Genomic DNA, 27,743 nt, shown 5'->3' on the forward strand with positions numbered 1-27,743 from the left:
CCTTACCTCCCTCCCTTCCACGGGGTGTCCCTTCCGGGTTTTGGAACCTACCACCCCGATTCCTTCTCTCAGGGTCTTGTGGGGAATGTAGTCTGGTCCATACCGCCTCCTAGCCTGCTTAGACCCTCCAACCTCCTTACAACGTTCAAATCATCAAGTCTCCAACCCAAAAAACGATTTTTGTCGCTTTTCTTTGGACTGCTTCTAGCCTTTTTACATCTTTAGCAAGATATGGTCTCCAAAACTGAACACAATACTCCAAGTGAGGCCTCACTAACTCCTTTCTTCTGCTGGTTATATCCCTCTCTATGCAGCTTAGCATCCTTCTGGCTGCAGCCACCACCTTGTCGCATTGTTTCGCCACCTTGAGATCCTCAGATACCTTCTGAAGGCCTGCCTGGAGAAACGTTAGAATGAGCATGATCTGAATAGAGAATGTTTGAAGGCTGATGTTTTGAGCATGCATTACCTCCACACCCTCGCATACACCATGGATATAGAGCATTTCAGAGCCTGAAGCGAGGTAGCAATGACCAAATCAGAATAACTTTTTTGTCTCAGCTGAGTACTGTTAATGGCTAAACCATAAGACCAAAGGGGCACGGACCTTACTCCAGTAGACTGAGTACCTGCAAAAACTGAGTGGATCCCCCTCCAGCAGTCAAATCAGGTCTGCGTAGCATAATCTCCACAGTCAATTCAACTCTGTGGTGTACCATGGACCAAGGGAAGATATGTCTCTGGCCAGGGCTGCAGTAAGGCACTGAGCCCGATTCTTTCAAATGGATGAAGAAATTGGGCACTCTGGCATTCCATTTCATCACCATCATCCACAGGCGGAGAACCCAATTGGTCCAAGGTCCAAGGAGTGCCTGCTGAGAAAGTCCGCCTCCACATTCAAGGACCCAGCAATGTGAGCTGCCAACAAGGAGAGAAGGAAAAAATGGCCCACCTTGCTTGTTGATATAAACCACAGTCATCACACTGTCAGAAAAAACTCGGACCAGGGTCCCGGCCAGAAGGAGCAAAGTCGTGCAAGGCATTCCACATTGATAAATCGCTTGAATCTCAAGGCAAACACTGAGACACCTGTTCTGTCCATGTGCCAGACAGAACTTGTAAAAGAGCTCCCGAACCTGACTTCTTGGCATCCATTGTCACCACCTCCCGTTGTATTATCAGAAAAGGAGCTCTGATGGTCAAATTCCTGGGTGACAACCACCACTGCATACTTCGTCTGACAACCAGTGTCCAAGGAAGATGAAGGTTGTACTTCTGCGATACCAGAGACTGAGAAGAGAGTCTTGTAAAGGCTGCATATAAGCCCTTGTCCATGGAATGGACTTCCATCGCTGCTGTCATTGAGCCAGAACCTGCATGTAGTCCAAGACCCTGGATCTGCCACGACTGAGAAGACAATCTGTTGAACCAACTTCAACTTCCTGCGTTCCATGAGAAAGATCCTCTCCCTTACTGTGTCAAATAGAACACCCAGATACTCCAGCATCTGTGATGGAGTTAGTCTGTTCTTCTTGAAATTGATCACCCAACCCAAAGATGGACAACTGTCTGTTGCCGCTTCGCTGTTCAAAGTGGACAATGCACGAATGAGCTAGTTGTTAAGACACGGGTGAACTCCGATTACCTGGTGCTGAAGGCCACCACTACCACAACCTTGGTAAACATTCCTGGTACCGTGGCGAGACTGAAGGGCAAAGCCTGAACTGGGAAGTGACGGGCCAGCATCGCAAAATGCAGCAACTTCCGATGCGGTGACCATTTGGGTATATTCAAGTATGCCTCCTTGAGATTGAGGGTGCTGAAAAATTCTCCAGCTTGAACCAAGATTATGACTGCTCAGCATTTCCATGGGAAAGCAGGACACTCGTGGGGGGGGGGGGGCAGCAGTTTAGACCTTTGAAATCTAAGGTGTTGGAGGGTGGCCAATGTAACGCCGATTTTTAAAAAAGGTTCCTGGGGAGATCCGGGAAATTATAGACCGGTGAGTCTGACATCTGTGCCAGGGAAAATGGTAGAGGCTATTATTAAAAAAAAAAATTACATATTTATTTTTGTTACATTTGTACCCCGCGCTTTCCCACTCATGGCAGGCTCAATGCGGCTGGCAATTGAGGGTTAAGTGACTTGCCCAAAGTCACAAGGAGCTGTCTGTGCCGGGAATCGAACTCAGTTCCTCAGGATCAAAGTCCACCACCCTAACCACTAGGCCACTCCTCCACTCCTCAGAACTAATTAGAGAAAGAGAGATTCAAGAAAGGAAAACTGAATATTTGGAAAATAATGCTCGTAGGAATAACTTGAGGTTTTTAAATTTTCCAAAATGCCCACTGCTACCTGCAGTTGAAATGCTTAAGAAATACTTTAGAGAAATACTGGAGATCCCAGTGGAGGGCCTTCCGCCCATAACGAGGGCCCAGTATCTATCACGAATAAAGGGTTCCAAAGGGTCAACTCAAGATAACCCTAACCTTAATTTAACAGAATTCCTGGAAAGCTCTCTCGAGATTGTAACTGAAAGAACAACCTTAATCGTTACATTTGCTCTGGAACCAGATAAAAACAATATATTTCGACTTTATTTTCGTCACTTGAATGATTCTTTCCTTGGGGTAAGCTTCAGATTTTTCCGGACATTGCAAGAAATACGCAAAAAAGGAGAAAAGAATTTCTTTTATATAAATCTAGGGTTTTGAATTTAGGTGGTTTTTTTGTTAAAATTTCCTTGCAGATGTTGTATATCTTTAGAATCTGTTAATTATGTATTCTATACCCAAAAAAGTTGTTGGAATTCATTGTACTTAAAGAAAAAGGGAGAAGACCCCTGGAAATGCCCTCATAGGTAATATGCTGTAAAGTCGGCTGTCGGTTACTGTTGTCCCTAACTGCTCTGTAATTTGATTTAATTTTTCTTTATTGAATATCCTAGTATCTTGATTCAGATTTTGATATTGGGGACTAAATTAATAGTATATTTCAATAATATATTTACTATATGTAAAATATGTTATCTATATATTTGCTTACTTTTTTTCTGGATTTCCAAGATATTTATGTTTTAAATATGTAAATGTAAAAAATTAATAAATATGAAATTTAAAAAAAAAAAAAAAAAATTACAGAGCACATCCAAGGACATTGATTACTGAGACCAAGTCAGCACGGCTTTACATATAGTAGACCTGCACTGTCCATCCAGTCTGCCCAACAAGATGAACTCATGTATACCTTACCTTGATTTGTACCTGTCTTTTTCAGGGCACAGACTGTATAAGTCTGCCGAGCACTATCCCCTCCTCCCAACCACCATCCCCGCCTCCCACCACCGGCTCTGGCACAGACCGTATAAGTCTGCCCAGCACTATTCCCCGCCTCCCAACCACCAGTCCCGCCTCCCACCACCGGATCTGGCACAGACCGTATAACTCTGCCCACCACTATCTTCGCCTCCCAACCACCAACCCCTGTTCCCCCCACCGGCTCTGCCACCTAATTTCGGCTAAGCTTCTGAGGATCCATTCCTTCTGAACAGGATTTCTTTATGTATATCCCACGCATGTTTGAATTCTGTTACCGTTTTCCTTTCCACCACCTCCCGCGGGAGGAATTCCAAGCATCCACCACTCTTCTCTGTGAAAAAATACTTCCTGACATCTTTTTTTGAGTCTACCCCCTTTCAATCTCATTTCATGTCCTCTCGTTCTACCGCCTACCCATCTCCGGAAAAGATTTGTTTGCGGATTAATACCTTTCAAATATTTGAACGTCTGTATCATATCACCCCTGTTCCTCCTTTCCTCCAGGGTATACATGTTCAGGTCAGCAAGTCTCTCTTCATACGTCTTGGAACGCACTTGGCCACTTTTCACAAGGAGTTGAGCTCCTGGCTGCAGGTGGCCAGCAGGACTTACTGGGCAAGGCAGGACTGGATACTCATTAGGCTGAACCAGGACTGAGGGTCAGAGGGGAAAGGAACATACAGGGGCAGCAGGGCAAGGAAGGGAAGGGAAGGCTAAAGGGCAGGACTGAAAGCTGCAAGCAGCCACTAAAACACAAACAGACAAGGTCTAGACGCACAACAGAAGAGTAAACCAAAGGACAAGCCGGGTCTGGGCAGGCAGCAGACAAAAGAGAAAACCAGGAGATTAGCCGGGTCAGGGCAGGCAGCAGAAAAAAAACAGGAAACAAGCCGGGTCTGGGCAGACAGCAGAATCAGGCAAGAAACTGAAACAAGAAACTAGACTAGGCAGAAGTGCACAGAGCACCAACATACCAGGGACCTTAGATGATGCAAAGGCAGAGAATCTCCAACTGACTAATAAGCCCAGCAGCAGCTGAGGTTCAACTGCAGCAATCACCAGGCAACTACGGATGCTGTGTAAGTTCAATCCAAGCAAGCAAGTCTGGCAGCCCGGAAGATCCGGACCGGACTGGGCTGAAATCTGCAACGGGTGACAATAACCAGACAGTCCATTGCAGCCACCAGGTGGCGAGAGGAAGGAGAGCACGAAACATGGGCACAACCGTGACACAAGCTCACAGTCTCCACAAGTCTTAGCCCAGATAATTAAAAAAAAAAAAAAATTAGGACTGATATTCTGTTCCACACACTCAAGTAAACCTTTCTTTCTTTTTTAAAGGTTGTTGTGCTGGAAAAACTCCACAGGAAACAGGGAAGAGGTGAAGGGAAGGAAGAAGTAAATTTGCGGGGCATCAGAGCCAGGGATCTGAAAACCTCCAGATATGGCTCTGCACACTCAATCCACCCACAAGGTTCAACTGGGGCCAGTTAGCCAACTGGACTAGGAAAAAAAAATCACTCAGAACCAACGGCTGAAAAGTGCTCATCCACCTGCTAGAGACAGAAAAATACCAAGGAGCTGGACTGGATGCCAAGAGAGATGTCTCAGCTTAGTTTTCAGTTCTCCATCTCCACCTGCTGGTTGATGAACACAACTATCCCAGCAGTTCTGGAATAGTGGGAAGCTAAGTAATGGAAAGTAACATTAACGCCTCAAACCAAAATATCACTTGCATTCAGTTTCTATACAGATCACTTAATTGAGCACAGAACCCAGAAAATGGTGATCAATCACTTCCCCACCCAATTTACACCTGTCTATTCTAATGATGACTAGTTTCCACATCAATCTATCTCTGGCAGTGTCCAAAGTTTTACTGAAATCCAGATGGGCGACATTCACTACTCCTTGACCCATGAGTGGATAATGATTATCTGGATATTCTGCATGAGAATGTCTATCACGGATCCATTTGACTATTAGTCGAAGTCTGAAGCATGGTAGTGAACACCCTAGGGAAGGCTGGATCCCTATAAGGTCTCTTAGTTCTACATGTAGAGGATTGGGGGATTGGGGGGGGGGGGAATTTGAGTATAAGGGTTAATATTCATGAATTCCTTTAGTAAATTAGGTGCACAGAACTAAGAATTCAGGCTTGGTTTGTTAGTAGTGGGGATGGGGTGTTTAGTTAATTGGGATATGGATATTTTTGATTGTGTTTAGTGGAGCTGGCTCAAGGATAAGGGAAAATTAGGTTCTTACCTTGGTAATTTTCTTTCCTTTAGTCACAGCAGATTAATCCATTACGAATGGGTTGTGTCCACCTACCAGCAGGGGGAGACAGAGAACACTGAAAACCATAGTGCCTCTAGGATGGCTAGCTCCATCTGCCTCTCAGTATTTGAAGCTTCCAAAGCAGTGTTAAACCGCAAAGTAGCATAACATGAACTTTCCTCACAGCGAACGAACGCCCCAGGACAGGAGCAATAACACAAAGGAGGGACGAACTCAACCTCCTGTAGTAAACCAGAACGCTTGAAGACTGTTTTCCATCTTCTCCCAATGAGGGAACATGTCTGCAGGAAAAACTGAACACAAAACAGAGTCAATCAGGAAGGGATCATGGATTCATCTGCTGTGACTAAAGGAAAGAAAATTACCAAGGTAAGAACCTAATTTTCCCTTCCTTGTCATCAGCAGCAGATGAATCCATTATGAATGGGATGTATCAAAGCAATCCCTAAATAGGGCGGGAACAAGCCACCCCACGCGCAAGCACTTGTGCTCTAAAAAGCGCGCCCCTCCTGGCAGCCACATCCAGCCTGTAATGACGGGCAAAAGAGAGCTTAGAAGCCCAAGTAGCTGCACTACATATTTCTTGAAGAGAGAGTGCTCCCGTCTCAGCCCAAGAGGAAGAAATCGCTCTTGTGGAATGCGCCTTAAAGGCGTCAGGCGGAGGCTGGCCAGATAGCAGATAAGCAGAAAAAATGGCTTCCTTAAGCCAAAGGGCTATAGTGGCTTTAGACACTGGAGACCCTCTGCGAGGACCTGACAACAATACAAAAAGGTGATCAGAGGTCCTGAAAGCATTTGACATTTGCAGATACTGCAACAAAGCCCTGCGCACATCCAGAAGGTGCAACTGCCCAAAAGATTCTGGAAACTCCTCCCTAGTAAAAGAGGGCAGATAAGCTGGTTTAGGTGAAACGCTGAAACCACTTTAGGCAGGAAGGAAGGCACTGTATGTACCGTTACTCCAGACTCTGAGAATTGCAGAAATCGGTCTCGACAGGACAGCGCCTGGAGCTCAGACACCCATCTCGCCGATGTAATGGCCACCAAAAAGACAGTCTTTAGAGTCACATCCTTCTCCGAAGCTCGCCTCAGCGGCTCGAAGAGCAAACACTGAAGAGCCTTTAACACTAGCCCCAGGTTCCACGTCGGAGAAGGGGCCCGCACGGGAGGTCGGAGCTGAAGCACGCCTCTAAGAAACCGTGCAATCTCCGGGTGCACAGCCAGGGAGAGGCCAGCGACCTCCCCCCCCCGAAAACATGACAAGGCTGCCACTTGAACACGCAGGGAATTATAGGCCAAGCCTTTTTGTATACCATCCTCAAAAAGTCAAGAATCGGCGAGACAGAAGCTCGCATGGGTGTGATCGCTTTAGAAACACACCAAGCCTCAAACTGGCGCCAGATCCGAGCATAGGCAATGGAAGTGGAACGCTTGCAGGCCTGCAAAAGAGTGGAGATGACCTTGTTAAAATAGCCCTTGTCTCTCAATTGCGCCCTCTCAATAGCCATGCCGTAAGACCAAAGCAGCAACGATCCTCCATGGTCACCAGGCCCTGCGTCAACAGGTTCGGTACCAGAGGCAAGGGAAGGGGTGCCTCCACCAGCATCTGCTGGAGGTCCACATACCACGGCCGCCTGGGCCAATCCGGATCGCCACTCCTTGATGCAGCCGAATTCGCAGGAGTCGCCGCCCTATTAAGGGCCAAGGAGGGAACACATACAGGAGGCCCGGGTTGAGCCAAGGCATCCAACCCCGCCGAGCGAGGATCTCTCCGTCTGCTGAAAAAGGACGGGACTTTGGCATTTGTGCTTGAGGCCATAAGATCCGCTACGGGCATTCCCCATTTGGCACAGATCTGAAGGAACACTTCGTCTGTCACGTTTTCAACGCTGGAACTGGGTTTGTGAGCCCTTGGGCCACTGCTGAGAAGCGGCAGGCAGAATCACCCCACACCAGACGCAAGGCAGAACTCTGACAAACAGTGAGACTTCACCTGTACATGGCCACCTTTCACCAAGAGTTGAGTCCCTGGCTGCAAGTGGCCAGCAGGACTTACTGGACAACGCAGGACTGGATACCCACTAGGCAGAACCAGGACTGAGGGTCAGAGGGGAAAGGAACATACAGGGACAGCAGGGCAATAAACTGGGCCATGACTCACAGAATAGACAACACAACACAAGGCAGGGAATGAACAATCTACGGGACAGAAACTGGGAGCTGCAGCAGCCCCAAAAGCAGGAAACAAACACTGACAAACAGGGGAAAGAACTAAAAGCTGCAAGCAGCCACAGAAGACAGACAACACAGAGACCTAAGCACTACACAAAGAACTACAAACAAGGAGTAAGACTAAGAACAAGCAACCCCTAATCTAAACATAGACTAACTAGAAACAGGCAAGAACTTCAGGCAAGCAACTAGAACAAGGAAACAAACTCAGGCTGAAGTGCAACAAGCACCAACATACCAGGGCCTTAGACGATGCAAAGGCAGAGAATATCCAACTGACTAATAAGCCCAGCAGCAGCTGAGGTTCAATCACCAGGCAACTACTGGTGCTGTGTAGGTTCAACCAAAGCAAGCAAGTCTGGCAGCCCGGAAGATCCGGACCGGACTGGGCTGAAATCTGGAACGGGTGACAAACCAGCCAGTTCAATGCAGCCACCAAGTCTGGCCACCAGGTGGCGAAATGACTGAGAGTATGAAACATGGGCAGAATCGTAACATCATCTGCCAGTTCCCACTCTGCAGGGTCGATTTGAAACCTGCTTAGAAAATCGGCATGCACGTTGCTCTGACCTGCTATGTGAGCTACTGACAGAAGCTGCAGATGTAGCTCGGCCTAGTGGCATATCTAAGCAGCCTCTGCGGCCAGTGCTTGACACTGAGAGCCGCCTTGTCGATTTATGTAGGCCACTGCTGTCGTGTTGTCCGACAGAACTCTGACAGCCAGTCCCTCCAGTGTCTTGTGAAAGGCCAGAAGAGCCTGGAATATCGCTCTCAGTTCCAAGCGATTGATGGACTACCCCGTTTCCTCGGGTGTCCACAGACCCTGGACATAGCTTCCCTGGCAATGTGCTCCCCAGCCCTTCAGGCTAGCATCCATTACCACCAGGCACCAATCGGGAAGCGCTAGCGGCATTCCTCGCCGCAGCATTCTGTCTGAGAGCCACCACTTCATACTGAGTCGGGCCGCAGGGAGCCACGTGAGTCTGTGTTGATAATCCTGGGACATAGGAGACCATCGTTGAAGCAGGGCAATCTGCAGAGGTCTCATGTGCGCTCTCGCCCAAGGCACCACTTCCAAGGTGGCCGTCATCGACCCCAACAGCTGGACAACGTCCCAAGCTCACGGGTGAGGCATCTTCAGGAGCAGACGGACCTGATTCTGAAGCTTGCACCACCTTTGGTCGGGTAGAAAGACAAACCCCGAGGCTGTGACGAACCGGACCCCCAAACATTCTAGAGATTGAGAGGGGTCAGATGACTTTTGGGTATATTGACGACCCAGCCCAGAGATTGTAGTACTGAAACCACTCTGGCTGTTACATGACGACTCTCTTCTGCAGAGTCCGCTCTGATGAGCCAGTTGTCGAGGTACGGGTGAACCCGGATACCCTCTCGCCTGAGAAAGGCAGCTACTACCACCATTACCTTGGAAAAGGGTTCAGGGAGCTGTAGCGAGGTCAAAAGGCAAGGCCCGAAACTGGAAATGTTTTCCCAACACCGCAAACCGGAGGAACCGGTGGTGCGGGGGGCCATATAGGAATGTGCAAGTAAGCTTCTTTTAGGTCCAGAGACGTGAGGAATTCTCCTGGCTGTACTGCCACAATGACGGAGCGCAGGGTTTCCATGTGAAAATGCCGCACTCTTAGTGACTCGTTGACTTTCTTTAAGTCAAGAATGGGCCGAAAAGACCCGCCTTTTCGCGGCACCACATAATAAATGGAGCAACGACCGCAGCCGTGTTCGGCGGGAGGCACGGGGATCACCGCTCCAAGGTGCAACAAGACTTGTAAGGTCTCCTCTACCGCCGCCCGTTTGACGGCACTGCCGCATCGGGACTCCACAAAACACGTCTCTCCCTGGGGCACCGAATTCCAATCGGTAACCTTCTCTGATCAGGTCCAGGACCCACTGATCTGAGGAAATCTTGGTCCACTCCTCGAGAAAGAGGGAAAGGCGTCCTCCTATTGCAGGCAAGGAGGAGTGGACCAGCATCCCATCATTGTGGAGGATGCCCTTGAACTCCTGGCCTTGAGCCTGCCGCTGAGGAGCGTATGTCCGAGCGAAAGGAGCTCCTCTGCTGAAAGCGGGCACGTTGAGTAAACCCAGCAGAGCGCCCCGGGCGATACCTTCTAGCTTCACGGAAGCGAGGTCTGGAGGAGGAGGGAACCACTTGATCCTTGGAAGAAGGCCACGGCCTATCCTCAGGTAACCACTGGGGTTTAGCATCCCCCAAGTCTTTAACGATCTTCTCCAACTCCTCTCCAAATAACACAAGGCCCCAAAAGGGCAACTTCACCAGCCTTTGCTTAGAGGCCATGTCAGCCGCCCAATGCCGTAGCCATAGAAGGCGGTGGGCAGACACCACCACAGACATCAGTTTAGCCGAAGCTTTGACCGGATCATAGAGGGCGTTAGCTAAAAATGACAAGGCTGACTCCATGCGCGGTGCAACCTCAGCGAGGGACTCCGCACCATCCACGGGCTGTTCCATTGCCTGTTGTAACCAAGAGAGGCAGGTTTGAGCAGCATAAGAACTGCAAACAGACACCCTTAAGGCTAGGCCCGAAATCTCAAAGGATTGTTTTAGTGCTGATTCCAGTCGCCGGTCCTAAATGTCCTTCAGGGCGACCCCTCCTTCTACTGGGAGGGTGGTCTTTTTTGTCGCAGCCGTGACTAAGGCATCCACTTTACGCATCCCAAAACGGGCCAAGTGCTCCTCACTCAGAGGGTAAAGATGCCCCATTGCCCTGGCCACTTTCCAGGGCCCCTCGGGGTCAGTCCATTGAGCAGAAATAAGCTCTTGGATGGAGTCATGCAAAGGAAAGACACGAGCAGGCTTCTTAGTACTCGCCATCCTCGGATTACCAGAGGAGGCCTCGCCTTGAACAGGGTCATCAATAGAGAGGACCTGTAAGGCATCAGAGATAAGTGCTGGCAGCTCATCGCGGTGGAAAATCCGAACCACAGTGGGATCATCCAGATCCAGTGGCAAACCAGCACCTTCCTCTGGCTCTTCAGACCATGAAGGCCTGCCAGATCCCTCAGAATCCCCACAGCCCAACTACGGGGGGGGGGGGGGGGCACTCTCCGACGGGGTTATTTACCCGTCTATGCTTAGCGTGCATCCACATCTGGCATCAGACCCAGGCCATCATCAGTCGGAGGGGGACCAGGTAGCAACGCAGTGTCAGACACCTGCGGCAGAGCTCTTTTCAGCATGAAGGCTTTATGTAAAATAAGCTCAAACTCGGGGGAGAAAAACTCGCCCTGACCTCCCGTCTCCGAAGTAGGAGCCACGGGGAACAGAGCTCCTCTGGTAGTCTCGGCCCGAGGCGCCCCTCTGCTCTCAGACTCCTCCACAACCGCGGAGATCGAGCCATGCGCGCTTCCAAGATGGCACCCACTGCCAGCTCCATCGAGCGGGAAAGAATCATCGCTCGCCATGCTCGTACTAGCTCTACCATCTAACAGCACGTTTTACAGAGCCCCATTGCTGATCTGCGCTTGCCACAACGGGAACAGCGTTAACTCCCCAACATCTATCGCCGAAAAATGGCAGAATAAAATTCAAAATGGTGGCTTCGCGCCCAAATCACCCTGAACGGAACGCCGTCCGCAGGCCCTCCCTGGAGGAGTAAGTACCGCTCTTACTGCCAAGGACCAAGTCCATGAGCTCTGTTCACGCTGCACAGTCAGGAAAAGCCTCAGAAATCGCAGCGCTGAAAAGCGTGGGGTTTTTTTTAAACGCTGTGAGGAAAGTTGGAGGCAAACAGCTACAGAGGCACTCCGGAGGCAGAAGAGGGTGGGAAAGGCAGGGAAAGGGCGAACCTATATGCCTGCAATCCACACAGGGGGGAGGGTAAGGCAGGGGAAAGGGCGAACCTATGTGCCTTTAAAGTGGGCTCCACTTAGCTACAACACCCCTACTACAACTGGCAAAAGCACAGGAGCCACCCCAGGCAGAATCTTGAAGGTGCTGAAAAAGCTGCGTCCAACCCTGCTGGGAGATAGAGAAATACTGAGAGGCAGATGGAGCTAGCCGTCCTAGAGGCACTATGGTTTTCAGTGTTCTCTATCTCCCCCTGCTGGTAGGTGGACACAACCCATTCATAATGGATTCATCTGCTGCTGATGACAAGGAATTGGCCGATTTCATAGCAGCAGTTCCATATATAACAAGGTTTGAATCTTTAAAAGTCAAGGAGGACTATAAGTGTCCAAGCCTTCTATGGTTGCTATTTTGATGGGGTTGGGAGGAGGATGTTAACACTCTGTATAAAAACTGAATGTTATATAATGCTGTATAGTTGCATGGTTTAATTTGTTCAATTAAAAAAATGTTTGAACTTGTAGCTGATATTCGGTCTGGCAAACATACGTAACTAGGGATATGGATAGAATACAGTCCTCTCTGATTTAGCTAAAACAGGGTGCTGTACAAACTGGTGGGTTATAAGCCTCGGCATTCTTGCAATTCCTGAGAAACTGCCTTTTGGGATGAAAAATCTAAACAGAATATTATTCCCAAACCTACAGAAACTACTCTGTATAATCTCACATTCCTGAAACAGCAATCATAGCAGAGTGATTCTATAGAAGATGATTACCTTAAATGTCCGATATAAAACCTCGAAATATGGTTTTAATAGTTCAAAGTGCAAGCTGACACACAGATGTGCTTGCCTGAGTGGAGGAGTGGCCTAGTGGTTAGGGTGGTGGACTTTGGTCCTGGGGAACTGAGGAACTGAGTTTGATTCCCGACACAGGCAGCTCCTTGTGACTTTGTGCAAGTCACTTAACCCTCCATTGCCTGCCGCATTGAGCCTGCCATGAGTGGGAAAGCGCGGGGTAGAAATGTAACAAAAAATAAAAAAATAAATAAAAAAAATAAAAATAAAAAAAGGGTTTGGCAAATCTTTTTAAAACATATTTGGAGGCAGTTAGAAATGTGTGTTATGGCCCTAATGTGCATTTATATATATATATACACACACTTGTAAAAAAGCCCCGTTTCTGATGCAAATGAAACGGGGGCTAGCAAGGTTTTCTTCTGTGTGCATGTGGGAGTGTGTGTGTCCCCTGCCCTCTGCCCTCTCTCCCTTCCCCTCTGCTCTCTGTCCCCTCCCCCCTCCGAGTCGAGTCCTTCAGTGTTAAGTTTCCTGCTGTGCTGTTGTTGTGTTACAGAGATATTGAGGGCTTCTGTCCTCTCTCCCCTCCCCCTCTGAGTCCTTCACTGTTACAGAGAGAGCGATTTGATTTCGTGCTTTGCTGTGTTTTCCTTCACTGTTTGTGTTACAGAGAGAGCGAGGCGAGGCAGACACTCATGGGGAAACCGGATATCTATCCCCCTTCACACTTCCGGCTGGAGGCTTCATTTAGAACGTTGGTGGTGCCTTTTATATACAGTATATACTAGTAAAAAAGGCCTGTTTCCGAAACCAATGAAACAGGTGCTAGCATGTGGCTTTTTTTTGTGTGTGTGTATGTGTCACAGAGTTTTCGTGTGTGTGAGTGTGTGAGGGTGGGGTGTGTGTGCAGGTTGTTGATGTGTGTCTTTTTTTTTATTTGTTTTTTGGGTGGGGGGTTGGGGGATGTGCTGTGCTGGCAAAGTGGGATGGATTGGTGTGTGGCTTTGAGGGTGTGTTTCTGTTGTATTGTGTGTGTGTGGTTTTGTCTGTCAAGGAGGTTTGTGGAGGGGGGTCTTTCTGTTGGTGAAATGTAAATGTGGTTGTAGGGGGGGTCAGCCTTTGCTGAGTGGTGGATTGTTTTTTCCTAGTTTTTTTTTTTTGTGTTGTGCTGAGGCAGCAGTGTTGTTTTAGATGGGCGGAAGGTAGAGGAGCACGTTCTTGGTCTGTCGGTATTTTTTGGCCGTTTCAGGGCTGCTGTAGGGGAACGCTGGAAGTGAAATGTGCTGTGGGAAGCAGCGCCGTCTTTTTCCGTTGGGCTGGGGTTCTGGGCATTCTGGAGGTGGGAGACGGCTTGCCTGAGGACGCGGATGGTTGTTTTAAGTTGGCGGGAGAGGAGCACGGTCTCGGGCCGTCGGGGGGTGATCCGGTATGTTCTGACCATTTCAGGCCTGCTGCAGGGGAATGCTGGAACATTTATGTGCTGCGGGAAGCAGTGCCGTCTTTTTCCGGGTGCTTGGGAAATCCCCGAGGTGGGAGATGGCTTGCCACGTCCTTGGCCGCTTCAGCAAAAGGGGAAGAGGAAGGGGGTAGGGAGTTACCTGCAGCCGCGTGAGAAACCGGGTATTCTTTGTTTGTTTTGTATTATTAGTTTGCATTTCTGTTGTAGAAAGAGTGAATGCCTTTCGAATGATGGAGGTGGTGTGTCGGTGTGCGGTTGTTTCGTTAGTTTTGCAGCCAGTCTCCAGCGATTCCTAGGCAGGGAAGGAGTAGGGAAATTTGCTGCTGGCTGGGTTGCGGGTAATCCTTCCAGCTGGGCCACAGCTTGTCCTGTTCGCCCACGTCCCAGATGGTGAGGGGCACACTGTTCTCCGGCTCCACGTCTAGCGAACCCAAATATAGTCTGTGCTACAGGCCCTCCGGCACTCTTCAGTACCGGCATTAGGCATTTAAAAATTTCTCCCCCCCCCCCCCCCTTCCGGTCTATTTTTGCACATACCCACAACAGGAATATTCTTCTCTCGTTCAAACGGTGGTTCTGTGCTCTCCGTGCTGCACAGATAATGAGCCATTCTGCTGGTGAATGCTCCTCCCTTATTGCCACGTAGTTTCCTCTGATAGGTCCGTCTTACGTTGCCTAGCGTTGCCTGGGAACGGTTTTGTGATGGTCCTTTGTGTTTCAGAACATTTGAGTGTGTTTTTTCTGATTGGTCCGTCATGCTGGATAGGGCGGGGCTGAGAGACATGGTCAGTGCGATCCCAGCCTGTTTCCAGTCCACCGATCCAGCTTACTCCCGGCCTGTTCCAGTCCATCGGCTCCAGTGTGGTCCAGTCCGCCTGATCCAGACTCTCCATCCATCTGCTCCAGCGTGTTCCAGTCCTCCTGTTCCTAGCTTGTTCCAGCCCGACGATCCAGCTTACCCCCTGCTTGTTCCAGTTCACTGGCTCCAGTGTGTTTCAGCCTGCTCCAGTCCGTCTATTCCAACTTGTTCCAGCTCATCTGCTCCAGCCTTCCCCAGCATGTTCCAACTTGTTGTTCCAGCTTGTTCCAGCCTGCCCCAGCTTGTTCCAGTCCGTCCATCCCAACCTACCCAGCTTGTTCCATCCGTTCCTGCATGACCCGCTTGTGTCAGTCCGTCTGTTCCAGCGTATCTGTTCGAACTTGTTCCAGCTTGTTACGACTTGTTCCAACTTGCTCCGGCTTGTTCCAGCTTGCTCCTGTCCATCTACCCCAGCTTGTTCCTGACCGCTTGTTCCAGCTGCTACCCGCCTGCCTGTCAACACATCGAGTAACCTGCCTGCCTGCTCGCAAGCCTCTCAGCCATTGACTTACCTATCTGCCTGCTAGCTTCTCAGCCATTGACTTACCTACTCGCCAGTCCAAAACCCAGCTTTCCAGCTCTATCTATCTACTTAACACCTCAGTCACCTCAGTCACTCCATAGTCGCCTGTTAACACCTGTTAACTGCTTATCACCTCAGTCACTACATAGTCACCAGTCTCACCTCAGTCACTACTATGGCCCCTGTCCACGTTCTCTTCCTTGCCCTGTCCCTTCCTAATCTTCTTTCCCCCCACTCCCACTGTCTACCACTAGAACCCGCTGCCCTCCCGCCCTACCCGCCACGGCAATACCCTATTCACCCTCATCCCCCACCACCTCACCAATCCCTCCTGTCCCCGCCTCCTTCCTAGCTCTTAACCTTCAACACTTCCTTCCTGCCATTAACCCATCCCCATTCCTCTTAGTACACCTCGTCTTCGTTGCCTTCACCGCCCCGACCTCCCCCACCCTCCTCCGCATTTTCCTGCTCCTCCTCCTGCTATCCGCGGGAGACATTAACCCTAATCCAGGTCCCCCTCGCCTGTCCCCGTCCTATCCATGCAAACGATTCCGAGATGTCTCCAATCTCGTCTCTATTCCCCTCCTCCCCCCCTCTTCCCTCCCCTTCTCATGCGCCCTGTGGAATGCCACTCAGTCTGTAGCAAACTGCCCTTCACCCACGATCTCTTCATCTCTCACTCCCTTCAACTGCTCGCCCTAACCGAAACCTGGATCTCCCTGGAAGACTCGGCCTCAGTCGCGGCCCTCTGCCATGGAGGTTATCTCTTCTCCCACACTCCATGGAGGTTATCTATTCTCCCACACTCCCCGCCCAGTTGGCCGCGGTGGAGGCGTTGGGCTATTACTCTCGCCCTCCTGTAGTTTCCAACCCCTCCCCCTACTGCAGTCTCACTGCTTCTCATCCTTTGAAGCCCACTCCATCCGGCTATTCTACCCGCTGCCACTCAGAGTCGCAGTCATCTACCGCCCCCCTGAAAAATCCTTCTCTTCCTTCCTCACCGACTTTGATGCGTGGCTCTGTCTTTCTTGAACCCTCATCACCGTCCCTCATTCTCGGAGACTTCAACATTCACGTTGATGACCCATCCGACTCTAATGCTTCCAAGTTCCTCACCCTAACATCCTCCTTCAACCTCCAGCTGTGCTCCACCACCCCCACTCACCATGACGGCCATTGTCTTGACCTAGTCCTCTCCTCCTCCGGCTCACCCTCCAATTTCCACGCTTCTGCTCTCCCTCTCTCCGATCATCACCTGATCACATTCACACTTCTTCACCCCCCCCATCTGCCCCGTCCAACTTAACCACCACCTCCAGGAATCTCCAGGCTATTGACCCCCCCACTCTATCCGCTAGTACCTCTAATCTCCTCCCCTCCATCATGTCCTCTGAGACTGTAGACAAAGCGGTCTCCGCTTACAATGCCGCTCTCTCCCTCTGCTTTGGACACCCTCGCTCCATCCACCTCCCGTCCCACAAAGCGTACTAGTCCCCAGCCTTGGCTGACCCCTTGCATCCGCTACCTTCGCTCCTGCACCCGATCCGCTGAACACCTCTGGAGGAAATCTCGTACCCATTCAGACTTCCTTCACTACAAATTCATGCTATCCTCCTTCCAGTCCGCCCTATTCCTTGCAAAACAGGACTACTACACCCAATTGACCAATTCTCTCAGCTCCAACCCTCGTCGTCTCTTCACCACCCTTAACTCCCTCCTCAAAGTGCCCCCCGCTCCCCCTTCACTCTCTCCTCAATCACTGGCTGACTACTTCCGCAACAAGGTACAAAAGATCAACCTTGAGTTCACTACCAAGCCACCTCCTCCTCAGCCTGTAGCCCTATCCAACAACCAACCCACCATGGCCTCTTTCTCCTCCTTTCCTGAGATCACCGAGGATGAAACCTCCCGCCTTCTTTCCTCCTCGAAATGCACCACCTGTTCCTCCGATCCCATCCCCACCATCTCCAATACTATCACCCCCCTCCATCTGTCGCATCATTAACCTTTCTCTCTCCACTGCAACTGTCCCTGACACCTTCAAGCACGCAGTAGTCACACATCTCCTAAAAAACCATCACTTGACCCTACCTGCCCCTCCAACTACCGCCCCATCTCTCTCCTCCCCTTCCTCTCCAAAATACTTGAACGTTCACAGTCGCTGCCTTGATTTTCTCTCCTCTCATGCCATCCTAGATCCACTTCAATCCGGCTTTCGCCCTCTACACTCGACAGAAACAGCACTCTCTAAAGTCTGCAACGACCTGCTCCTCGCCAAATCCAGAGGCCACTATTCCATCCTCATCCTGCTCGATCTATCCGCTGCGTTTGACACTGTCAATCATGATTTACTTCTTACACATTGTCCTCTTTTGGGTTTCCAAGGCTCTGTCCTCTCCTGGTTCTCCTCTTATCTCTCCCAACGCACCTTCAGAGTACACTCTCATGGATCTTCCTCCACCCCCATCCCACTATCTGTTGGAGTTCCCCAGGGATCTGTCCTTGGACCCCTTCTCCTCTCAATCTACACCTCCTCCCTAGGCTCACTGATCTCATCTCATGGTTTTCTGTATCATCTTATGCTGACGACACCCAGCTATATCTCTCCACACCAGACATCACCGCGGAGACCCAGGCCAAGGTATCGGCCTGCTTATCCGACATTGCTGCCTGGATGTCCAACCGCCACCTGAAGCTGAACATGTCCAAAACCGAGCTCCTCGTCTTTCCACCTAAACCCACCTCTCCTCTTCCTCCACTCTCCATCTCAGTTGATAACTCCCTCATCCTCCCCGTCCCATCTGCCCGCAACCTCGGAGTCATCGTCGACTCCTCCCTCTCCTTCTCTGCGCATATCCAACAGACTGCCAAGACCTGTCGCTTCTTCCTCTTCAACATCAGCAAAATTCGCCCTTTCCTATCTGAGCACACCACACGAACTCTCGTCCACGCTCTCATTACCTCTCGCCTTGACTACTGCAACCTACTCCTCACCGGTCTCCCACTTAGTCATCTATCCCCCCTTCAATCCGTTCAGAACGCTGCCGCACGTCTTATATTCCGCCAGAACCGATATACTCACACCACCCCTCTCCTCAAGTCACTTCACTGGCTTCCGATCAGATACCGCATACAATTCAAACTTCTCCTCCTTACCTACAAATGCACCCGGTCTGCGGCTCCTCACTATCTCTCTACCCTCATCTCCCCCTATGTCTCCGCCCGTAACCTCCGCTCACAGGACAAATCCCTCCTCTCAGTTCCCTTCTCCACCACTGCCAACTCCAGGCTCCGCTCATTTTGCCTTGCCTCACCCTTTGCCTGGAACAATCTTCCTCAACCCCTATGCCAAGCTCCCTCCCTACCCATTTTCAAATCTCTGCTTAAAACTCACCTCTTCAATGCTGCGTTCGGCACCTAACCTTTCGTGAAATATAGTATTCCCTATCAGACGGACTCCACACTTGTCTTTAGATTGTACACCTGTCTTTTAGATTGTAAGCTCCTTGAGCAGGGACTGTCCTTCCATGTTAAATTGTACAGCGCTGCGTAACCCTAGTAGCGCTTTAGAAATGTTAAGTAGTAGTAGTAGTAGTAATTGTGGCTTCACCACCATGAATCCATGAACCCTTCAGGGAGTGACTGAGTGACTTCAGAACGTTGTCTTCAGAATGTTGAGGGTGAGTTTTATTATAGTAGATATATATATATATATTTTTTTTTTTTAATTTCCAATGAGTCTTTATTGAAAAACAAAAGGTACAAATCATGTACAAACATAAAAGACAGAAAAACATGCAAAGCAGAGAATATTTCAGCCAAATTACCCGTCTGCACCCCTGGATACAAAAGGAAACTTCAAAATTGTCAACATTTTTTGTTTGTTTTTATGTACAGATTTTTCAAAAATAGGTGTATGTGTTAGACTACCCCACCCGAACCCCCCCCCCCCCCAACAAACCTAACCCCACCACACTCCTCCCTCTCTCATGTAAGTCCAGACCTCAAAGGGCAACCGTAAACACCAGAAACAGAGAAGTAACAATGTCATTGGAAAGGCTCCCAAACAAGTTTCTATTTGTGCAAGAGGTGGCGTCTTAACAGCTAATAGTTTCTCCGTATCACAGATATATCAAAGTTCATTAAGCCACTTAGTCAAAGTTGGCATTGTTTGTTGTTTCCAGTGCGCAGCCAAAGTGATTCTTAATACAGGTCCACCATATATGACCCATGGTACCAGGCTTCCCGCATCTCTTCCAACACTAGGCAGAAACACCTGGATAAACATGCTGAAGATGCACAGGTTAAGGTACTATCTGCACATAACTTTAATGGCATTTTCCTGAAAAGAAACTGAAACAGAGATGTTCAACAAAGCCCTTTAAAAGGAGCTCCACATCCTCAGTCAACCCCAATGCCAGTTTGTACGATGTAATGTACAGGGTAGAGAGAAAGTCCAAAGGTAATTATGTAAGCAAGTAATCAGCCCACGTGTACTTTCAGAATCCTCAAAATGATCTTCTAAAAAGGAGTCCTCTCAATATTTTAGAACGAATAGAGAATGAGGTGAGAAAATGCGTCAATTGCGTATAGGCAAAATCTTGGGGCGGTAAGGAGTACTCGTCATGCAAGGTAGAAAATGGAACCAAAGAGTCCTCATCAAACAGCAGCCCCCAAGTCTTAAGACCAAGTAAAGCCCAGTGGTGAAAGGGGCTAGCGATCAATCCAGGAAGGAACAGGGGATTAAAAGCTATAGGTGAGATAGAACCCAATCCAAAGAAGCAAAAAATACTATCTCAGTAATACATAATGGTAAAAATCAAAGGGCAAGCTCCTCCCCCAAACGCTTGTGTTTACGAGGAAGCCACACACACATCAGGGCACCCAATGAGCACGGTCCCACAGAAGCCTGCTCCAGACATATCCATAGTTTGTAAGGAGGTGCCTGGTACCACTCCAATGCAACTCTAGCCTAAGCAGCCCCATAATATCAAAATTATTCGGGACCCCCAGCTCCCCCCTCCTATCTCTATACAGAAAACAGCGAGGCAATCATGGCTGCTTATTAGCCCAGATGAAGTGAAGAAACCGATCCTGTATGTTAGCAAGAAAGCTCCTAGACAGTTGAATTGGGAGGACCTGAAAAAGATATAAAAGTCAGGGAAGAGTGTTCATTTTAACAGTAGCTATACATCCAAACCAAGAGAGCTCCAAGCTCGCCCAGCACTCTAAGTCCCAAAAAAAGACTATTCACCAAAATGGAGTAGTTAGTAGAAAACAAGTCCGAAGAGACAAGGAGTCATGGGAACCTCCAAGTATCGGATGCCTTGAGCAACCCAACGAAACAGGAAAGAAGACCGCAAATTCAGGAGCACCTGGGGAAAGGAGATATTAAGGGCCTCTGACTTACTCATATTGATCTTGAAGCCAGAAACTGCCAAATAGCATACATTGGCTCCCATACGGTTGGGGAAAGATACACGAGGACGGGAAAGTGAGAGCAAGACATCGGCAAAAAGGACCACTTTAAATTCCCTGTCTGCTACAATACCACCAGAAATATCCGGATCTGAGCGTATTGAGACTGCAAAGGGCTCCATAACCATCACAAACAGCATTGGTGAGAGGACACCCCTGTCAGTTGCCCCTAGTTAAAGAGAACATTGCAGAATTTCCCGCCATTAACATTAACACAAGCCTTTGGAGAAGAATAAAAAGCATGCATCCACCCACAAAAGAGGTCCCAATCCAAAGCAGTCTATGAACATACATAAACTGCCAACGGACCTGATCAAAAGCATTCTCAGCATCTAGACCAAGGAGACACATTAGGACCTGGTCACATTTAGCAAAGTGGAGCAAGTCTACTATTCGGTGTATGTTGTCCACTGTTTGACGGTGGGCAACAAATCCCACCTGGTCAGGGTGAATTAGAGAAGGTAATACTGTGGCTAGCTGATTAGCCAGAACTTTTGCAAGCAGCTTTACATCTGCATTTAGAACAGAGATGGAACGATATGAGGCACACTCATTTCGGTCTTTCTCCGGTTTGGGGGATGACAGCAATCCACACCTTTACCATGGAGGGGGGGCAATTCCTCCCCCTCGACCAAGCCTCATTGAGAAGTTCAGCCAAGAGGTGCTAGGTCTACCACAAATCGTTTATAAAAATCATTTGGTAGGCCATCCAAGTCAGGTGATTTGCCCGTAGGGAGCTCTTTGATGGCTAGTTGAACCTCTTTCGGCGTAACAGGGTGAACCAAGTCTTTGCACTGTTCGTCCGTAAGAGAAAGCACATGATATGAGGGCAGGTAACATCTACAGAGTCTGGACTAATAGTAGGGTCCTGGCCATAAAGGGTTTGATAGAAATCCTGAATGCAGCGCTAGATCGAGGATGATTTTGTGAGTAGATTCCCATATCCATCTTTTAAGCTAAGGATGGAGTGCTCTGATCTCAGTTAGCGAAGCTTTAAAACCAACAACTGCCCCGATTTATTCGTATGTTCATAATGGCGCACTTTCCGACGAGACAGAACAAAACTCAATTATCAGAGTAAATGTCATAATTAGAGTTTGGCCACCTGCAACTCCCATAGAGTGGCAGCTGATCCAGTTGCCTTGTGATTAGATTCTAACCTGGAAATGTTGTTGAGACAGCGACATAGTTGAGCCAACTGTTGGAGGGAACTTCAACTAGCCTGCAGCAAAAAGAATCCCCGCGACACTGCCTTCAGGGAGTCCCATACAATACCGAGGAAGGGGCCTGAATGATTAAGAGTTAAGTACTCTTTCAATATGTCCTGATAATGCTATCTTGTCATCCTGCAATAGTAACGTATTTAAGGTCCAGTGCTGATCTTTCTGCTCCTCCTGAAAAGAAGGAAGAGAGATCCAGACAGGTGCGTGATCTGAAAGAATTATTGTCACGACCGCTGCGGAGATCTCAGCATTGGGTGTGGGGTACTCGACATGAAACTGCTGGCGTCTCTGCTTCTGACCCGGTGAATGCAAGGGGCTCTGTGAATGAGCACGCCTGGATGAGAGCGGCGCATTGTGATAAAGTCACATCCAGGATAGTTGGGTTAAGGCAGTTTCAGTCTGAAATACAAGTCCCAGAAGGCATTGCAGGCAAGGAGCCAGGGATGAGATGAGGAACCCGGACTGGACTCCTAGCTGCAATGGGGGAAGACATGGGTGTAAGCTGGCAGGATATGTAGACTGGCTGCCACTAGGGGGAAAGAGAGATAGGAAACCCTTTGTGCAGGAGCTCATCATTAGTCTAATGCTTAACTCAGCTGGTATGGGTGTGGGGGAAGCTAATGGAAGGAGAATGATTGGTTATGAGAGCAGAAGCCAGGGATTGATTAGGCAGGTGGGAAGGAGTCCCAGGGGAGAAACAGGAGGAGAGAAGCAGTTGCAGGCTGAAAACCCTTGGGTAAGAGAGGTCCCTAAAGTACTGAAGCAGGCTGAAATCCCTTGGGTGTGAGGAAGTCCCAAAAGTATTTGCAGGCTGAAAGTCCTCGGGTAAGGGAGGTCCCTAAAGTATTGAATTTACCAGTGAAGCTGATGCAGGGTGAAATCCCTTGGGTATGAGGAGTCCCTAAAGTATTGAACTCTCCTGAAGGTAAAGAGAGTAGAAGTTAGAAACTGCTGCTTTGTGATGAACTGAAAGAACTGCTTCTATTTGGAATTGAACTACTGTTTATTGTGCACTGGATAAAGAGCCCAGAATGAAGCTGACTGTGAGGCTGTATTGAATCCTGGTATGTGCTGATAGCCTGCTGCTTAAAGGGCACTATGTGCCACACACTTTCAGGTGGCTTACATGTGCTTAAGATTGAAGGTGAATGCTGCTGTTGGAACTGTGTATCCGGTCTACTAGAAACCTGCATAGAATAAAATCTTTAAGATTGAAGTTGCAGGTGGACATTTATTTCTTGACTGTACCAGGAGCCTGTGGCTGGAGGAGATTGTTCTATCCTTGGCTGCACCTAGAGGTACCTGGTTACAGCGTACACTTCCTTCCAGGTGCGCACGGGTTCCCTGACATCAGACGCCTTCACCATTTAGGGACTGAACGGCTGGTGTCCCAGTGCTTCAGTTACAACTTCATTGCAGATCTCTGGTGCATCTCAGTGACTTGCCTGACACCTACCTGTCTGAACCGTGATTGACCTCTGCTAGCTGCCCACCTGAATCAGAGTCTGCCCTCTGCTAGCCGCCCACCTGAGACTGTAAGCTTGACTCAGACTCTGATCTCTGCTAGCCACCCACCTGAACCCAACTGATCTCTGCTAGTTGTTCGCCTGAACCTGACTGACTTCTGCTAGCTGTCTGTCTAAACCTATCACCTGAACCTGACTTCTGATAGATGCCAGCCTGAAACTGACACTATCTGTTGTTGCTGCCCATCTGTACTGTACAGCCATTCCTGGACGCTACTGTCTGGTTGCAGTCATAGTCCAGTCTTGTGCCTCTGCTGTTTGGACCTGCAACCTGCTTCTGGTACCGTTTCAGGTAGTCTATTCTTGCCTAGATCCTATTCCAAGTCCTGTCGGCAGCCAGCATCCAGGGGCTCAACCGCTGGGGGAATGGCGGTCATCACAGGTGAAGCACTGGACATTCCCACTGCTGCTTCTGGAACTGAACTTGCGCCCCCTGGCTTGGTACCTCTGGTTACGGAACAGCACAAGGGCTCACAACTGGTGGAAGTCATGTGACTATCATGACAATTATACACCCAATATCCCAATGCGGAGCCCACCCCCCAACCAAGTAGCTAATAAAATATAATTAATACAGGAGTAAATGATGGGTGGAGGAAAAGAAAGTGTAGTCACGACTCCAAGGATAAGAGAACCTCCAGGGGTCACACAAACCTAGCATACGAGATAGATTTTTGAAGGCCTCAGAGTTACGATAGCCAGTTCTCATCACAGCTCCTAACGGTCTAGGCATTGAAGTCCCCCCTAGGATTAACTTACCCTTCACCTAAAGCGCATTATTTGCTTCTTAATGCATGTTAAAATGGCAATAATGTGCCTTATATTACCAAAACACACATTTTTTTTCAAACTTTTATTTTATTGTGTCATGAGATACAAAACACATAGCTATAATAAGCAGAACAATGCAAATGAAAACTCAACCAAACCTCCTCACCATCCCGTCACAATGAGGTCAACAGGGAGGCTCCCTGAAGAAACCAGATATATTGAAATTGTGCAGGTCTATGGAGAAGAAGTAATTAAGCACAGGGCAGCAATGTCAACTTCTGACTGAAGCCTCGAGGTGGCATATCGTTCCAAATGTTTATGAAAACAGAGAATCTGGCAGCCAGTTCTCAAAGACGTTAATTTGGACATTTGATAGAGAAAATCCATCTTGTAGATAACCTTCACCACTGGATGCAGCAGAGGACTCTTCCAGGCTGCTGCCAATACAATTTTTCTGCTTACCAAAAAATTGATGGTCAATTTATGTATATCTTGATATAAGCTCTGGAGTAAGTTCACACAGGAAATCCAATATGTTAGCATGTAACTTTCAAAAAGGAGATGATAAAATAAGAAGAACGGTGGGAAGGGGAAAAAAAAAAAAAAAAAAAAAGAGGAGCAGATGCGAGGGTCAAAAATTTATATCAGGCATGGATGCTGTTCAAAAATACCACCCTGGACCAGGCAAAATATATTCCATGTACAGTGAAACCTCTGTTTTCGTTGACTTCGGTTATCGTCGGTTTCGGTTTTCGTTGATTTTTCCAGTGAAAATTTTGTCTCTGATTTCATCGGTTGCCTCAGATTTCGTTGGTGTGACCACGTGACCTCACTGCTAATTTTGCAAAAACAAAGGACGACCAAGCGTTCTCCTGCTCATTGTGGCGTTGTTTTTCATTGTGTGAGCATCACCCCGCGCGTCTAATGCAACGCACGCAAGATAAAATCACATGTGCTCAAATCTAATTTTCCCTGTTAAGTGTTTCCCTTGCTAATAAGTTAACCCTTTCCCTTTAGCTCCATCATGGGACTATATTTATTTTCTATAAAATGTGTTTTTGGTATGCATTTTGGAGTGTCTAGAACGAATTAATTGGATTTACATTGATTCATATTGTAATCAGGCCCGCTGCGCCAGTAGGAGGAGGAAGGAAGTCTCCTCCCCAGGATTAATCCAAGCTCCACAAATTGCCACCAACAGATACTTTCAAATATTCTTTTCTTTTTCTTTTTAGTTTCCAAGTTACAGACAAAAGCTTCAGTCCAGCCCTGGGTTAGGGCTGCCCCAGGCAGGGCTGTGCTACCCCTCACCCAGCAATCCAAAGTCTCTGCCCTTTCTTGAAGGGCTGCAATAGTCCCCTTTGAAAATACCCCTTTTCAAAGTCCTTATCACAAGCCGTGCTGGCCTCTAAGCAGGATTGTTCCCTCCTGTCCAACCAGGGTTTCCAGCTCCAACATAGTCCTTACACCACAATCAGGAGCAGCTGGGGGAACCAGGCTTGTAACTCTTCCAGCCCTCTGGTGATTAACTCCCTTGAGAAAACGCACTACATCTGGCTGCGAAGCCAGGGAAGCACCCTTCAGGCGGCCCCTGAAGCAAGCCAGAGCCGCTACCTGGACTTTAAGGGAACTGAGCGACAGGCCTTTCTCCAGACCTTCTTGCAGGAATGCCAACACTGAAGAAATTGGAGCAGTGAAGGGAGAAAGTGAGCCTGCTTCACACCACGCTGCAAAGGTACGCCAAACCCTGGCGTAAGCAGTAGAAGTAGAGCGCTTCCTCGCTCTCAGCATAGTGGCGATGACCTTGTCTTAGAAGCCCTTCTTCCTCAGACGCTGCCGCTCAATAGCCAGGCCGTAAGACCAAAGGGGGAGGGATCCTCCATCACCACGGGACCCTGATGCAACAGGCCCTGCTCCACTGGCAGTCGCAGAGGATCATCCACTGAGAGCCTGATCAAGTCCGCATACCAGGGACGTCTGGGCTAGTCCGGACCCACCAGGATTATCCGGCCCGGATGCTTTGCCACCCGGTCTAGCACCCTGCCCAACATGGGCCAGGGCGGGAACACATAGAGAAGCTCCTGTGTCGGCCACTGTTGGAGAAGAGCATCTACTCCCAGAGAGCGAGGGTCCCGTCCTCTGCTGAAAAAGCGCGGCACTTGACAATTGGCCGATGACGCCATCAGATCTAGGCTCGGCTGGCCCCAGCGCTTCGTGATGTCCAAGAATGCCTGAGCCGATAACTGCCACTCTCCGGGATCCAAGGTATGGCGACTGAGAAAGTCCGCCTTGACATTCATGACTCCGGCAATGTGGGCCGCTGACAGCTGTTCCAGGTTCGCTTCCGCCCACTGGCATAGATTCATGGCCTCCTTGGCTAGAGGGGCGCTCTTGGTACCTCCCTGGCGGTTGACATAGGCCACAGCCGTGGCATTGTCCGACAGGAGCCGTACTGGCTTCAACGCCAGTACCGGGAGGAACTCCAAAAGCGCCAACCGAATGGAGGTTGATAGACCACTTTGCCTCTGCAGGAAACCAGAGCCCCTGCGCTGTCCTTCCCAAGCAGTGGGCTTCCCAGCCCGTCAAAGAGGCGTCCGTCGTGACGACATTCCACTCCGGTGTCACAAGAGGCATTCCTGCAGACAACTTGTCTGTCTTCAGCCACCAGCTCAGCGCCTTGTGCACTGCTGGGTCCAAGGGCAGGCGCACAGCATAATCCTCCGACACTGGAGTCCAGCGCTGCAGCAGAGAGTGTTGTAGTGGTCTCATATGAGCCCTGGCCCAGGGCACTATTTCCATCGTGGCTATCATAGAGCCCAACAGCTGCACATAGTCCCAAGCCTGAAGAGGAGAGGCTACTAGGAACTGGTCCACCTGAGCCTGAAGCTTGACAATCCGATTGTCTGGCAGGAACACTCTGCCCACTTGGGTGTCAAATCGAACTCCCAGATACTCCAGGGACTGAGTCGGGCGCAGCTGGCTTTTCTCCCAGTTGATGATCCACCCCAGGGAGCTCAAAAGAGCAATCACCCGGTCCACAGCTTTGCCGCACTCTGCATAAGAGGGGGCTCGGATCAACCAGTCGTCCAGATAAGGATGGACTTGTACTCCTTCCTTTCGCAGGAAGGCCGCGATGACCACCATTACTTTGGAGAAGGTCCGCGGAGCAGTAGCCAACCCGAACGGGAGGGCTCTGAACTGGAAGTGTCGGCCCAGGACTGCAAAACGCAGAAAGCGTTGATGAGGAGGCCAGATGGGAATATGCAAATACGCTTCCTTGATGTCCGAGGATGCCAGGAACTCCCCTGCCTTCACTGCCGCTCTAACAGAGCGGAGAGTCTCCATGCGAAAGTGCCGAACTTTCAAGGCCCGATTGACCCCTTTGAGGTCGAGGATAGGCCGTACAGAACCTCCTTTCTTTGGTACCAC

The 27,743-nt window shown here is 49.3% G+C and overlaps 1 protein-coding gene across 7 annotated transcripts in view; it reads right to left on the minus strand.

Annotated features, from left to right (window-relative positions):
• Positions 1-27,743, minus strand: part of ZNF143 (zinc finger protein 143) — a 229,103-nt gene that overhangs the window by 178,653 nt on the left and 22,707 nt on the right. For 3 of the 7 annotated variants that reach the window (XM_030201006.1, XM_030201004.1, XM_030201002.1), the window contains one exon: positions 12,455-12,530. The exons of the other annotated variants lie outside the window; for them this stretch is intronic. The gene's annotated coding sequence lies outside the window, so the exon portion shown is untranslated. The remainder of the gene's footprint in view (positions 1-12,454; positions 12,531-27,743) is intronic. 7 annotated transcript variants of the gene reach the window in all.

Source organism: Microcaecilia unicolor, chromosome 4 (assembly GCF_901765095.1).
Source record: "Microcaecilia unicolor chromosome 4, aMicUni1.1, whole genome shotgun sequence".
Lineage (NCBI taxonomy): Eukaryota > Metazoa > Chordata > Amphibia > Gymnophiona > Siphonopidae > Microcaecilia > Microcaecilia unicolor.